At 34.1% G+C, this 12,809-nt stretch overlaps 1 long non-coding RNA gene across 1 annotated transcript in view; it reads left to right on the forward strand.

Moving 5' to 3' along the window:
• Positions 1-12,809, forward strand: part of LOC111095391 — a 31,757-nt gene that overhangs the window by 1,009 nt on the left and 17,939 nt on the right. Inside the window, exons 2-3 of the long non-coding RNA XR_005356424.1 lie at positions 544-651; positions 12,626-12,731. This is a non-coding gene — a long non-coding RNA (uncharacterized LOC111095391). The remainder of the gene's footprint in view (positions 1-543; positions 652-12,625; positions 12,732-12,809) is intronic.

Genomic DNA, 12,809 nt, shown 5'->3' on the forward strand with positions numbered 1-12,809 from the left:
TGAAGCTTTCATAAACTGAATGCTAATTGCTTAAATTTCTGAATAGACTTTTCTACCTTCAAAAGCCACCCTTGAGGACAACAAAAAGCTTGTATCAATATGGAGGTTTAATTCTTGGGATGTAATTACACCCAAGAAACTATAGCTGTGGCTTGTCTGGGAGGCTTTGGAGGAAGATGGTCACTGATTTTTGTCATTAAAAATAAGTAAAATAGCACTGTGCATTGTAGAAAGTGTTTTTTTTTTCCTTTTTGCTATAATTTCCTATAATAGGTTGTCTTGTGAAAAATGCCTACTGTTTAGCAGAGTGTCTACAGCTGTAATTTTCAGTTTACACGGTAGAGATAGTACAGGACTGAGGGAGGAAGCAAGGTTCAGAACATTTAGACCAGGGGCAGTGAGCCTGAATCCTTAGCACTTCCACGGATCATTCTAAAGGAATTAGCATCAATTTGAATGTTGTCTACATCGCCCTCTTCTCTGGGAGCTATTTTTCCACTTTCCTTTTTTTTACTTTATTTTTATTTTTTTAACTACTTACAGGAAAGAGACAATTGGTTTTTTTCAAGACATGTTCTGATTGGAGTAGCGAGTAAAGAAGTCCACAGCACCCTGCCTGTGAGGGAAGACTGATAACGCACTTTTCAAAGAGTATGTTTTATTTATTTATTTATTATACATCTAATAGACACTAGTATTTCTATATGCAAATATGTATGTTTCCCTTAATCCAGGGAGTATACAGTGTTGATTAGAAAAAAATGATTTCAAATCTAAAGATCAAACAATGGGGAACAATTTGGAATGATAGATCTAGAAAAAAAATTCAAAGGTTGTTGAGGCTCACTCTCTCATTTCAATGCCTTGTTTAGAATAAAATATGCTAGATAAATTTTCCAATTTTATACCTAATATCCTGGTAGTCCAGGAAAGACATGCTTAGCTTCTATTCCACTGTTTATTTTTATTTAACTGCTATATAGCCAATTTAAAGCCATTTCCCTGAATACACCCAAATTAGATGACAAATATTATATATAGTATCCTATTGGCTTTAGTCTTAGGAACCCTGCTTGGAGTATGTCTGTAGAAACTATGCACTGTAACTATGTCCATTTCTTCCTCTTCTTTAACTAGACATGCTTTTCCACTAAATTTACAAGTAATTTGTGAGACTTTCTGGCCTATTCTCTTGTTTCACACAGCCTTATCCTCATTTATTTTGATATATAGGATTTAAAATTGGACTTGACTGATATGTGTACATGGGAGATGGGAATATTGAGCATAACATAGATAACACTGGGCATACCCTGTGCAAGAAAATGTGATCCTTGTGCTGTCTTCTTTACCTCCAGGGAAAAAAAATTTCTCTTTTCCCAAATCTCTTCCTCCTGATAGAAAGAAGCAGACAATTATGCAACCTGATCCAGGGCCACTTTCATTCAATTGATTTCCCCTTCTAACAATTTCTACATTTGGCTCATAAGACTTTAATTCACTGAGACTAAAATACAATGGGAACTCAAACCCAATTGGCTATAGGATTTTCAAAATGTAGACAAGGGCTGAGAGCTTTGTCCTTTGCATAAAAGGACCACTGTTTCTACTCTCCATCCTATAAAGCAATTCCTACAGGACCTTGTTCTAAGTAACTTTCCTTCATTTGTGGTCTCATATTGATATATGGATGTCCACCAAGAAAAGCTCTTCTAAAATTTAGTGGGTGAAAGGTCACAGGATCTTGGAATGAGAAGATTGCATATGTAAGGTCAGGGGTTGTTTCTAGGAGTATTTTATTATTTTATTTTATTTTATTTTATTTTATTTTATTTTATTTTATTATTTTATTTTATTTTATTTTATTTTATTTTATTTTATTTTATTCATGAGAGACACACAGAGAGAAGCAGAGACAAAGGAAGAGGGAGAAGCAGGCTTCCTGAGGGGAGCCCAATGAGGAATTCGATCCCAGGATCCCGGGGTCACGACCAGGAGCATCCAGGGTTGGGATGCTCAACCACTGAGCCACCCAGGTGCCCGTTTCTTGGAGTTTTTGTCAATCCTGTATTGTTCAAGTATACTGCTTTACTCAGTTTGTAAGCAATTCTCATGTAGTAGATATATAATCTTCAATTTAGATAGGTCAGTAATTCAGAGGATTTAAGGACTAGAAATTCCTTGGAAGGACTCTAGAGTCCTCTCCATTAGCCTGAAGCTAAGGGAATCCCACTGAGCATTCTCAAATTACCATTTCTATATTTTGCAGTGTGAAATATGGTTGGAAAAATAAAAATAAGGCAAAGGCAAAGAGATACTCTTAAGTAGACCAGAAGAGTGGGTTATCTTTTTATATTTGGTGAGTCTGCATTTTCTTAGGACAAAATTTCACATCTTGCATTAATAAATTGGCATTTTAGTGTTTGGGCTTTATCTCACCTAACTGCTCCTTGGGAATATGCATTTTGTTTTTGAAGATCTCTGATTAGTACACCCTTCTAATTTCTCATCTTTCATCTATTCTCCTTTTCTTTATTTCACAAAGAAGTGAAAGGTTTATAAGCTCAATTTTACAAGGACTCTCTATATATAAATTCTAGGTTACTGAAATAAATCAAAGAAAATAATTTCATCCAGTGAGTTCATAGAGATATGATCAATATAGCAATAATCACTTTTTCTTTTAGTCCTCAAGTGTATTACCACGTAGATATATTCTTTAACCTCATGTTTACATTATTGTTAAATTTTAATCTTTCTTTATAAATAATGTTAAAAAATAGATTCTTAGTGTAAAAACATTTTGGCCTGTATTTTCAATTCATGTTACATTGTATTACACCTTTTGTTAAGTCTCTATAAATTGACAATTTAATGGAAAAATACTTTAAATGACCTGTACAATGGCTATATTATATTCCATTGTATACATTTAATAGTAAACATTCTTTTAAGTTGAGAGTTTCATTGTTTACAACATTTTATTACTGCAAATATTGCTGATGTGCACAAACCGTATCAATCGATCAATTGATAATCATAGATTGAAAGATAAAAGTGGAGTTCCTTTGGTTCAAACGGTGCTGGAAGTGGGGTAAGACTCCACAGACTGTCTTCAGCTTCACTCCTAAAGATATTCCTTTGAACAACTAGGGTTAGAGATGCAAAGCTAATAAGTCTCTTAAAATTCTGATGAGCTCATCTTGATAAAATGATTATTTTAAAATATACAGCAAATAAATGCAACTTTTCTTTTAATTCAATTTTGTGATTTATTATTGGAATACTATTCCTTTTACTTTTTAAGATTTTATTTATTTATTCATGAGAGACATACAGAGAGAGAGAGAGAGAGGCAGAGACACAGGCAGAGGGAAAAGTAGGCTCCATGCAGGAAGCCCAATGTGGGACTCGATTCTAGGACTCTGGAATTATTCCCTGAGCCAAAGGCAGACGCTCAACCACTGAGCTACCCAGGCATCCCAGAATACTATTCCTTAAGAGAAAAACAATTAAACTTCAAATACATTTTTCAGGTAAAAACCAAGATCTTCATTTTTTTAAAAGATGTTATTTATTCATGAGAGAAACAGAGAAAGAGACAGAGTCATAGGTAGAGGGAGAAGCAGGCTCCCTGAAGCAGGACTCAATCTCAGGACCCTAGGATCACAATCGGAGCTGAAGGCAGTCAACTACTGAGCCACCCAGGCACCTCAAAACCAAGATCTTTGAATTAGTTAAAAAATATGTGTATCACTGTGGATGCACAAAAACTTGTTTATGCTGGGACATTTTTGAACAACTATTCATTGAACCTATAGACTAATTTCTGTAGTATTGACTCTACACAGGACACATAATGAAAGAGATGCTTTGTGTGGCTGAAGAAAGGAAAGGATACCTCTAACTGTAACAACATTTCTAAAAAGGTGTTGAAAAGTTGTAATTACCTGTCAAGAGTTAGTCATTTTTTAAAATAGTTTCTTCAAAATCAGTCATGTTTTAGCTACCTAGAAAATAGCCAATATCACTATCATTTCCTTAGGGACTTTTCTAAGACTAAAAATTAAAATCCAATATAGCTTTTAAACAAATGTCCAACAACAAAGTAACACAAATATTTTCAACATAGTACTTCAGCTGAGAGATGGATGACGGGTAGGTGTATATCTGAACATTTTTTTTTTTAATATCATGAAATTACAAAACAAATACACTCTTTAGATAATGGATGAGATGGAAGGCAAAAGAAAATCAGGATCAGTGTAATGGGTTATGGAAATTACAATCATGTACTTGAAGCACTGCTTAATATTCCCTGAGAGCACCACGGACTTTATATATATATATATATATATATATATATATATATATATATATATATATAAATATGGACACAAAGTGAAAAGTCAATAGTTTTAATAGACTTCAAATAAAATTGAATATATTAAAATACCTTGCCTTCAGGTGTTTGATGTCTATAGAAAAAAACCTTCATATAAAATGAGTAAAGAATGTAGATGAAACAAAAATATGGATGTCATTGAGCAGTACTAATACTGTTCATATAGAGTTTTGTTTCAGACTATAAAATATGACATTAGTCACTGTGGAGACATTAGTCATTGTAGGTTAATCTCCAATTATTTTCACTTACTGGTTTTATGCTTTTCTGTATTTCCTTCCCATTGAGTGCAAATAGGGCCTGCCTCTTGCTTCTAACTAACAGACTATGGCAAAGGCAGTGCTATATTGCTATCATGATTAAGTTGCATTACATGGCCAAGAGCTAGAGATTCACCTTGCAGGCTTAATGAAGTAAGTTAAGTGGCTATTTTGGAGGTGTCCATATGTCAACAAACTGTAGGCAGCCTTTAAGGATTTTAGGTGGCATCTTTGATCTGACTATAGCCTCCACCTACAGCCAGAAATAATGCTGAGTCCACAGCCATCAGGAAATCAATTCTCCCAAAAATTTGAATAAGCTCAGAAGCAGATTATTCCTCAGTTATCCAGTCATGTCTTCAAATGAGATCACATCCTGACCAATACTTTGAGTGCAGACTTGTGAAATTGAGCAGATGGCCCAGCTTACCCATTCCCTGACTTCTGCTCCCTCAGAAACTGTAAAGTAATGGATAAATTGTCTTTAAAGGAAAAAAATCATGGCTTAAAATTATTGAAGTTTATATAGTAATATGCAATGATCTGAATGTTGATACCCTCCTCCTCCCTGCAAAATTCATATGCTGAAATCCTAACCCCCAATGGGAGAATATTGGGAGTTGGGGCCTTTTAGAGGTGAATAGGTAATGAGGTTGGAAACTTAGAAAGGAACCTTGCCCCTTCTAAGGCGGAGAAACAGCTGTCAAGGCAGTGAACTCTCACCACACACCAAATCTGTTGGCACCTAGATCTTGAACTTCTCAATGTTCAGAGCTGTGAAAAATAAATTTCTGTTCCTTATAAGCTACTCAGTTTATAGTTTGTTTGTTGTTGTTATAGCAGACTAAACAGACTAAGACTATCACTCATTTATGGTGATAAAAGAATATAAAACTTTTAAGTACAAAAAGATTAAAAATCAGCTTATTTAGAATTATTTAGAATTATTTAGAATGAAGAGGAAACAGAGTAACCCTATTTTAAAATCAGTCTGGTGGTGGGAGGGGTGTAGATAAAGAAAGCCAGAAGCAAATTTAAAAGGAAATCTTGTTTCTTCTAAGGTCATATAGCAGTTGTAACATGCCAGATGAACCGCATTCCCCCCTTTTTAAGCTTTTATTTATTTATTTGACACACAGAGAGAGCATAAGCATGGGGAAAAGTAGAGGGAGAGAGAGAAGCAGGCTCCCCATTGAGCAGGGAGTCCAACACGGGGCTCTCTCCCAGGACCCCAGGATTATGACCTGAGCCGAAGTTAGACCCTTAACCAACTGAGCCACCCAGGCGCCCCTGAGCCCCCTTTTTGAGTTATAGTTTCTTTCTTACCAATGATGCCCCAGAACTACTCTGCTTTTTTATTCATTACTATAGTTACCCAATTGCTACGCTGCCCACACCTCACGACATCACCCTGTCTTTGGTTATTACTCTCTTTACATCCACCTTTGAAACAGAATTCAGTCTGTTTCCCTTAAATTCTCCCTGTTATCCATCAGCACAAACCCGGACCTTGCAAAAGACATTTCCCTGCAACTCTTGTGAAGCAGCATCCCTCAGTTTCTGTGAAGCACCTTTCTTCATTGCATCATATCAAAAAGTCTGATGCTGTCACACTAGAGCCCTAAGCCTGTGTTCTTGGCTGATTAGACTTTAATAACACAAACATGACATCTCTTAAGAGCTAAGTAATTTTTGTTGTTGTTATAAGACTAAAGAGCTAACCAGAGCAAGTTTGAAATGAAAACACATTTGTAGAAAATCAGGTGGAACAGTATATAAGATAGAATAACGTTTTAAAAATAATAGTAAATAATAATCATAGAACATAGTAATAAATTTATATTTATATTTTAAATATAATTTTAGTTATTATAATTATTTTGTTTCGGTTAGGATTAGATGGCTGCCAAAGTATCTTTTAATTTTAAATAAATTGTTTATTGTTTGTTATAATATCTAATTACATGCTAAACTTTATCTCCTTTTGTGTATTCTGAATTAGTATGCATTCAATGAAAAATTTAATGTTTTTTTCAGACTGTATGTTCATAATGGTTAGATAATACAATAACAAAGTCTGATAAAATGATAAAATATTATAGTGTTAGACTAAAATACTTTGAGAGCTTTTACAAGCATAAATCTCTAATTTCCCTGCTATGTTTTTCTCTTTAACAATAGCACCGAATAACTAATAATGGAGTGAAATTTAAATGTCATATTTATCCTACATTGGTTTTGACAACGTGACACATTTACAAAACTGACTCAGGGTAGCTATACACTGTAATGCTACTTTTGGGTAGAATATTTAAAGTAAATAAAGATTGTTCATGAAACTCACATTGAAAAATGATATCTGGTTTCTGAAAGTAGGAATGCTACAAATTTAAGCACTCATTATTAGCTTCTTAACTCTTGCCCTTCTTCCTTGCTTTCTATGCCCCAAATACCAAGCACTTAGTTGGTAATTAGTACGTTTACAAGAAAATTGCTTCTTTGCTTCAGGTCAGTGATCAGCAATAATTAAAGTAGCTAACACACTGCAAAACACACACACACACACACACACACACACACAAAACCAGAAAATAGGAGATGTTAACTCATTCCACTTTTTAAGTTAATTAAAATAGGCAAAAACACATGCAAAAGGTAATATATCCTCCAATCAATATACACAATTCCATTTTTGTGTTACTGAATACCTTTATCTTAACTTAACCTTACTTATTATTTTTAATGTTTTACTATAAGATCTAACTAAACAAATCTTAGAAGAATGAATTTTGCTTTGGCCCACTTTAACAAGGAGTGTATCAAAGAACTAATAATGAAAAATGCAAGCATTCACCAAGTAATCTAGAGAGGGTTAGCACTCCAAGTAGAGTCAAGAAAAATATTACAAGTATATAGATTGTAAAGTAAAAGATACCTTGGTGATTATCAAATTGCTCTATTAAGAGAAAATTATTCTAGAGAAAGAATTGAAAAAATACCTATATTAAAGATATTTTTTAATTTTTCTGTCCATTTATTTATTCTTTCAAAAATTATTTATTGTTCGTCAGGACTGTGTCACTCCTTGAAATATAATAGTAAGTAAAACAAAATTAGCTCCTACTCTGTGAGAGAAAAATATTGATTAAGAATATCACAAATACATAGTTATAAACTTGTAAACATGCCATGGAGGAAAGAACATGGAACCCTGTTTTATCATATGGATTTTATAACATGGACTAAATAAACCATTAGATTATAAAATCTAATGCCATGCCTATAAAGGCATGGGTTAAAACTTTGAGACACAGAATGTTAACCAAAATTATGTAGTATTTTAATAAGTTGTGATTAAGTAATTTACATACTTGAAAATCTTTCTTTAAAAATACATACCATATTTTAAAATTAAAAAACATTATAAGGTATGATCACTTTTAAAAGAATAAAAATGGAAAAAGATAATAGTAGAATAGTCTTCAAGTCTCTTGTTTTTGTTAGATTTCTAGTGTATGTAGAGGATAGAAACTCTGCATACCCATATGTCAACTCTAATACATGTTTTATTACATGTTTTTCTTTCACTTAGTAATGATCTGAGTAGGAATTGTTAGAATAAGAAGTATTAAGCACTAATTGATATCTGTGTCAAACTCGCAATTTGATACCTCTGTGTATACTTCCTTAAACTTATGTAAAAGGTGAGCATTTTGAACAGAAAATCTAATATCTAAGGCTTAATAATAACCTGTGGTTTTGTGTTTATATATTTGGTTGCAAAAATCTGTGTTGCAGTAAACCAGCTCTTTAGAAAAAAAAAAATTTATAAACCCCTAATATAGCATTTGTCAATTTCTGTGTTAGCAATACTCCCAGAATGGCCAATTTTAATCTACCAAATATTGTCATGGATCTTGAAATTGGGAGAGATGTGAAGAATTGGCACTCACAAACCAGTTTAAGCTGGGTCCAGCACAACACTGGTTTCACCTTTTATGATACATCTTAACCTAACAAATCTATTTATGTGCCCAATTTATTACTAAATGTATTGAAAAAAGTATAATACTTGGAAAACTGTTTTTAAATAATGTGGAAAGGCAATATTCAGTATAAGACTACAATATTGTTCTTTTTTTCTTTTAATTCCTCATCGCACAATAGGCAAACAGTTTTCATAAAACTTGAGTTTGTGATTATTCTTCCCTGCAAAAATAATAACACTGAAAGACAGTGCTCACATTAAAAGGTTACAGAGTTTTGGCAAACCACATCAGTCTCTTGGCTTTCCTCCCATGGAGGATAATGTTGAGTTAAGTGTTAATTCTTCTTGGCATCAATTCTGTTGACTCTAGCTTTGAAAATACTGTCTGGTGGTGTAAAGTTAAAATGACACTACTCCATGTATCTCTTTGCATGGAAAGAATGGAAATTGTTGCATGGAAATTGTTTCTAGTGATAATATAAAAAATAATCAAGAGGACAAAAATGAATACAAAGAAATAATACCAATACCATAACATTTTTTTTTTACATGGCACCATAATTCAGAGATTAAGAGTATCAGATGTGAGGCCGCAGGGAAATAGTCTCCTGAAGACAGCATGGTCTCATCAGTATTTAGCAGGGTACACTGGGAAAGGGTTCAAAGAATTAGGAATCATTGTCAACATCCCTCTGAGGCAAGTAACAAGTCAGAAAGAAAGGATAATTTAGCATCCCTCTTTATAAACCCAAGGGAATGGTATCAAGCAGAATCTATATGCAAAGGAAAGTAAGAATATATCAATGGGAAATGAAAATACTGTTTTCAGAGGTGGAAAAGATGAGTTATGAAAAATTCTTATTAAGTGATGCTGTATTTTTTTTTACATTTTATTTATTTGAGAGAGAGAGAGAGGAGCAGAGCGAGGGGGAGCAGAGGGAGAGGGAGAAGGAGACTCCCCGTGAGCAGGAAACCAGATGTGTGGCTTGATCCCAGGACCCTGGGATCATGACCTGAGCTGAAAGCAGGTGCTTGAGCAACTGAGCCACCCAGGCACCCCATGTGATGCTATATTTAAGCAACGTAAAAAAAAAAATCATAGTTCACAGAACATTTGCTTTAATCAGAGGTTAAGGAGGCCAGTGCATCAGCAGGTGGTGGGAGGGAGTGTTTTCTCAAAGATAGAAAAAAAAAAAAAAAAAAAAAGCACAGGTTATATTTAGAAAATATATACATAAGGAGTTTTGGAGGTTGTTGAAGAATAAATAAATAAAATGAAAGGAAGACAGTTCTTGTAATGCTCTGACATGTCTCTCTCATCTCCCTAACCTCTCCTCTTTCTTCAACCAATTCTTATTTTTGAGCCATAAACACTGCTGATGCTTTTGGTCCTGAATTTGGGTAGTTCTCTGACTAGCTTGGAAAAATCTTAATCTTCTCTATCTCCTTTTCCTCCCTACTACTTAAATTAAGAATCTTGGAACTTTTTATAACCTTAATTCCTAACCACTCATCAGTTTGGCTGCTTAATGTGTGACTTAGAATTGCTGCTTGTGTAGAGTTCACGCAGAAAAACATGATTCAGTAGAAAGACAGCAGAGCTTTTCCCCTGAGGGCAATCATATCTGATTAGAATGGAAAGGAGATACAGGTGGATTTGAAGGAGACCAGAGCCAAACAGATGAAAATTCATTTGCAGGAATATCCTCATTTAATCAGAGACCTATTGGCACGTTAAGTATACTTTTCCATACTTAAAATCTTTGATTTTGGAAATCAAAATACATATTTTACAACAACATAATTGAGGCAGTTTTAATTCTCCCTTCCTTTCATACCACCATTAATATCAGGATCCCCATTAACTTTAGATCTTTAGGGCATATTACAGAGCATATGGCCAGGATAACTAAAAGGCAGCTTAGGCAAAAGAAATTATATCTGTCAAGGACTGAGAAGTGTTTTAGATGTTACCTTCTTTGCAAGCCAACAAGATAGTATTCAGATTTTTCTTTTTCTTGTTTTTCCTCTCTTTAAAGATTGTATTTATTCATGGGAGACATAGAAATAGAGACAAAGTCAGAGACTTAGGGAAAGGAAGAAGCAGGCTCCCTGTAGGGAGCCAGACTCTGGATCACGCCCTGAGCTGAAGGCAGAAGCTCAACCACTGAGCTACCCAGGTGTCCTGATAGTATCCAGATTTTCATAGACGCTGGTAGAAGAAATGAGTGTCCTGGATCAGAGAAAAAGACAATTTTTAGTCACAGCAAAGGCAATAGCCACTGTCTCATCATTTCTCATTGTTCTTCTGACCACTGATTTCTATGCATCTATGCAAAGATGGCCAGAGGATACATGCACATATTGTGAGTTCTGTTTCAGAAGTAAGGCCTGGAGATTAGGGAACCCAGATCTTTCATAAAATGGTAGGAAGCATGCCTGCCCTTTGTTCTGGAGGGATATATTATCTCTGCACCAAGTCTGGTTCACTATACAAACCTCCTTGAAAAAATAGTCTGGAACAAATTTAAATCAGTGCTTCTGCTCCAAGATGTACAGAAACATGAAAAGCCCATGGAGAGTTGTCTTCCATCACAAAGATTAGGAAATATATAGAAGGAAAAAATAATACTTACAGTCTATGTTGGCAATACAAAAGGAAAGTTTCTTTGTTGTTAAATTTGCCTTCATAACTTTGGAGGAGTTTGCCTAATGACATTTGATAAATTACTCATATTTAAGATGACAATGCCAGAAAATTTATAACGAAATGGCTTGTTCTCTAAGGCCTTCACAATTTATTGAGACAATCTACTATACATATACACGCACATGCACACACATGCAAACACCAAATGAAAAATAGAGAATGAGAAAGTAGCACTGTGGTAAGAATTACAATGTCAACTAAAAATGATAGTTAACAGGTATATCTGGTATAAATTTCCTAATAAAAAGTTTGTATGCAGACTAGAAGCTGGAAATAAGTTAGTAAGTAGAAGTAAGGCGTTGGTAAGCTGAGGAGAAGGTTCATTATTGTAGATTTTGTATTTGAAGATATCTGAATTTCAGTGATCACCTCTCGGGAGAATGCTAGGTTGTTACTGCTTTGGAGCAATAGGCCCACAAATTGGAAGTGAAGATCTCTTTCAAGATAATGGCCTATATCTGGAGACAGTAAGAAAAATAGAGGGAAACCATGGAAAGCAACTTATTTATGGTGTATTGAGAACTTTATATAAGCCCAAAGTTTTGATTCATTCGGGATGTCAACAAATATTTTTGAAATATATCATTGTATTTTATTTACTTGAAGGAGTGAAGATTAGGGATTTTAGGCTCCGCTGAGGCAAGATCAACAAAAGACGAGCATGTCAAGGTGATGTCTGTACTGATCAGAAAAATTGAATAAGAGGTGAATATCAAAGGATTGAGAAATTTTATTAAATCAATACAGGAACTTCACTTCCTAATTTCAACCTCAGATTTTCAGGGGTTTTGTTTTTGTTTTTAAATCAAAACTCTGTTTTCTTAGAAATGAAAGACAATGATATATAAATAACAATAAACCAAAATTATTCTAAGGCTTTCTGTCCATAATGTCTAAATAACTCCGTAGACAGTTGTCTAAATTTATCTAAATGTCAAGCTAGAGTCAATCCCATTAACTTGATTTTCCAGGCTGTTCATAAGATTATCAAATAATATAATAAGCCCTCGCTTAAAGCTAGTTTTGCTGTTATATATTAATGCAACTTACCACACTCAATTTACATTGGGAGCATTTTAGATTTCTCCTTCAAAAAAGTGAAGGATTGCTTAGTCTCAGGAAGAGCAAGTGTTTAGAATTTACTTAAATCTTTAATAAATATGAAGAAACAAAATGACTACAATTATATATCATTTCCAGGTTATTACCTGTATTGTTATAAGGCACTAAGAGATGTTTCTTGGACTGTGTTTCATTTCTAGCCACAAGGCTTGTGATTCCAAAACTTGGCAGATTTCCATTCTCTTCCCTATTTCTACTAAACTGGAATCTCTCAGGAAAGACCTAGAGAGCTTGGATTTTTAACAGGTATGCTAGCTGATTTTGATAATTTTAGAAGAAATTGGGAAACTGACTTAACCAATTGAATCTATGGCTCCGTGGACA

Source organism: Canis lupus, chromosome 3 (assembly GCF_011100685.1).
Source record: "Canis lupus familiaris isolate Mischka breed German Shepherd chromosome 3, alternate assembly UU_Cfam_GSD_1.0, whole genome shotgun sequence".
NCBI lineage: Eukaryota > Metazoa > Chordata > Mammalia > Carnivora > Canidae > Canis > Canis lupus.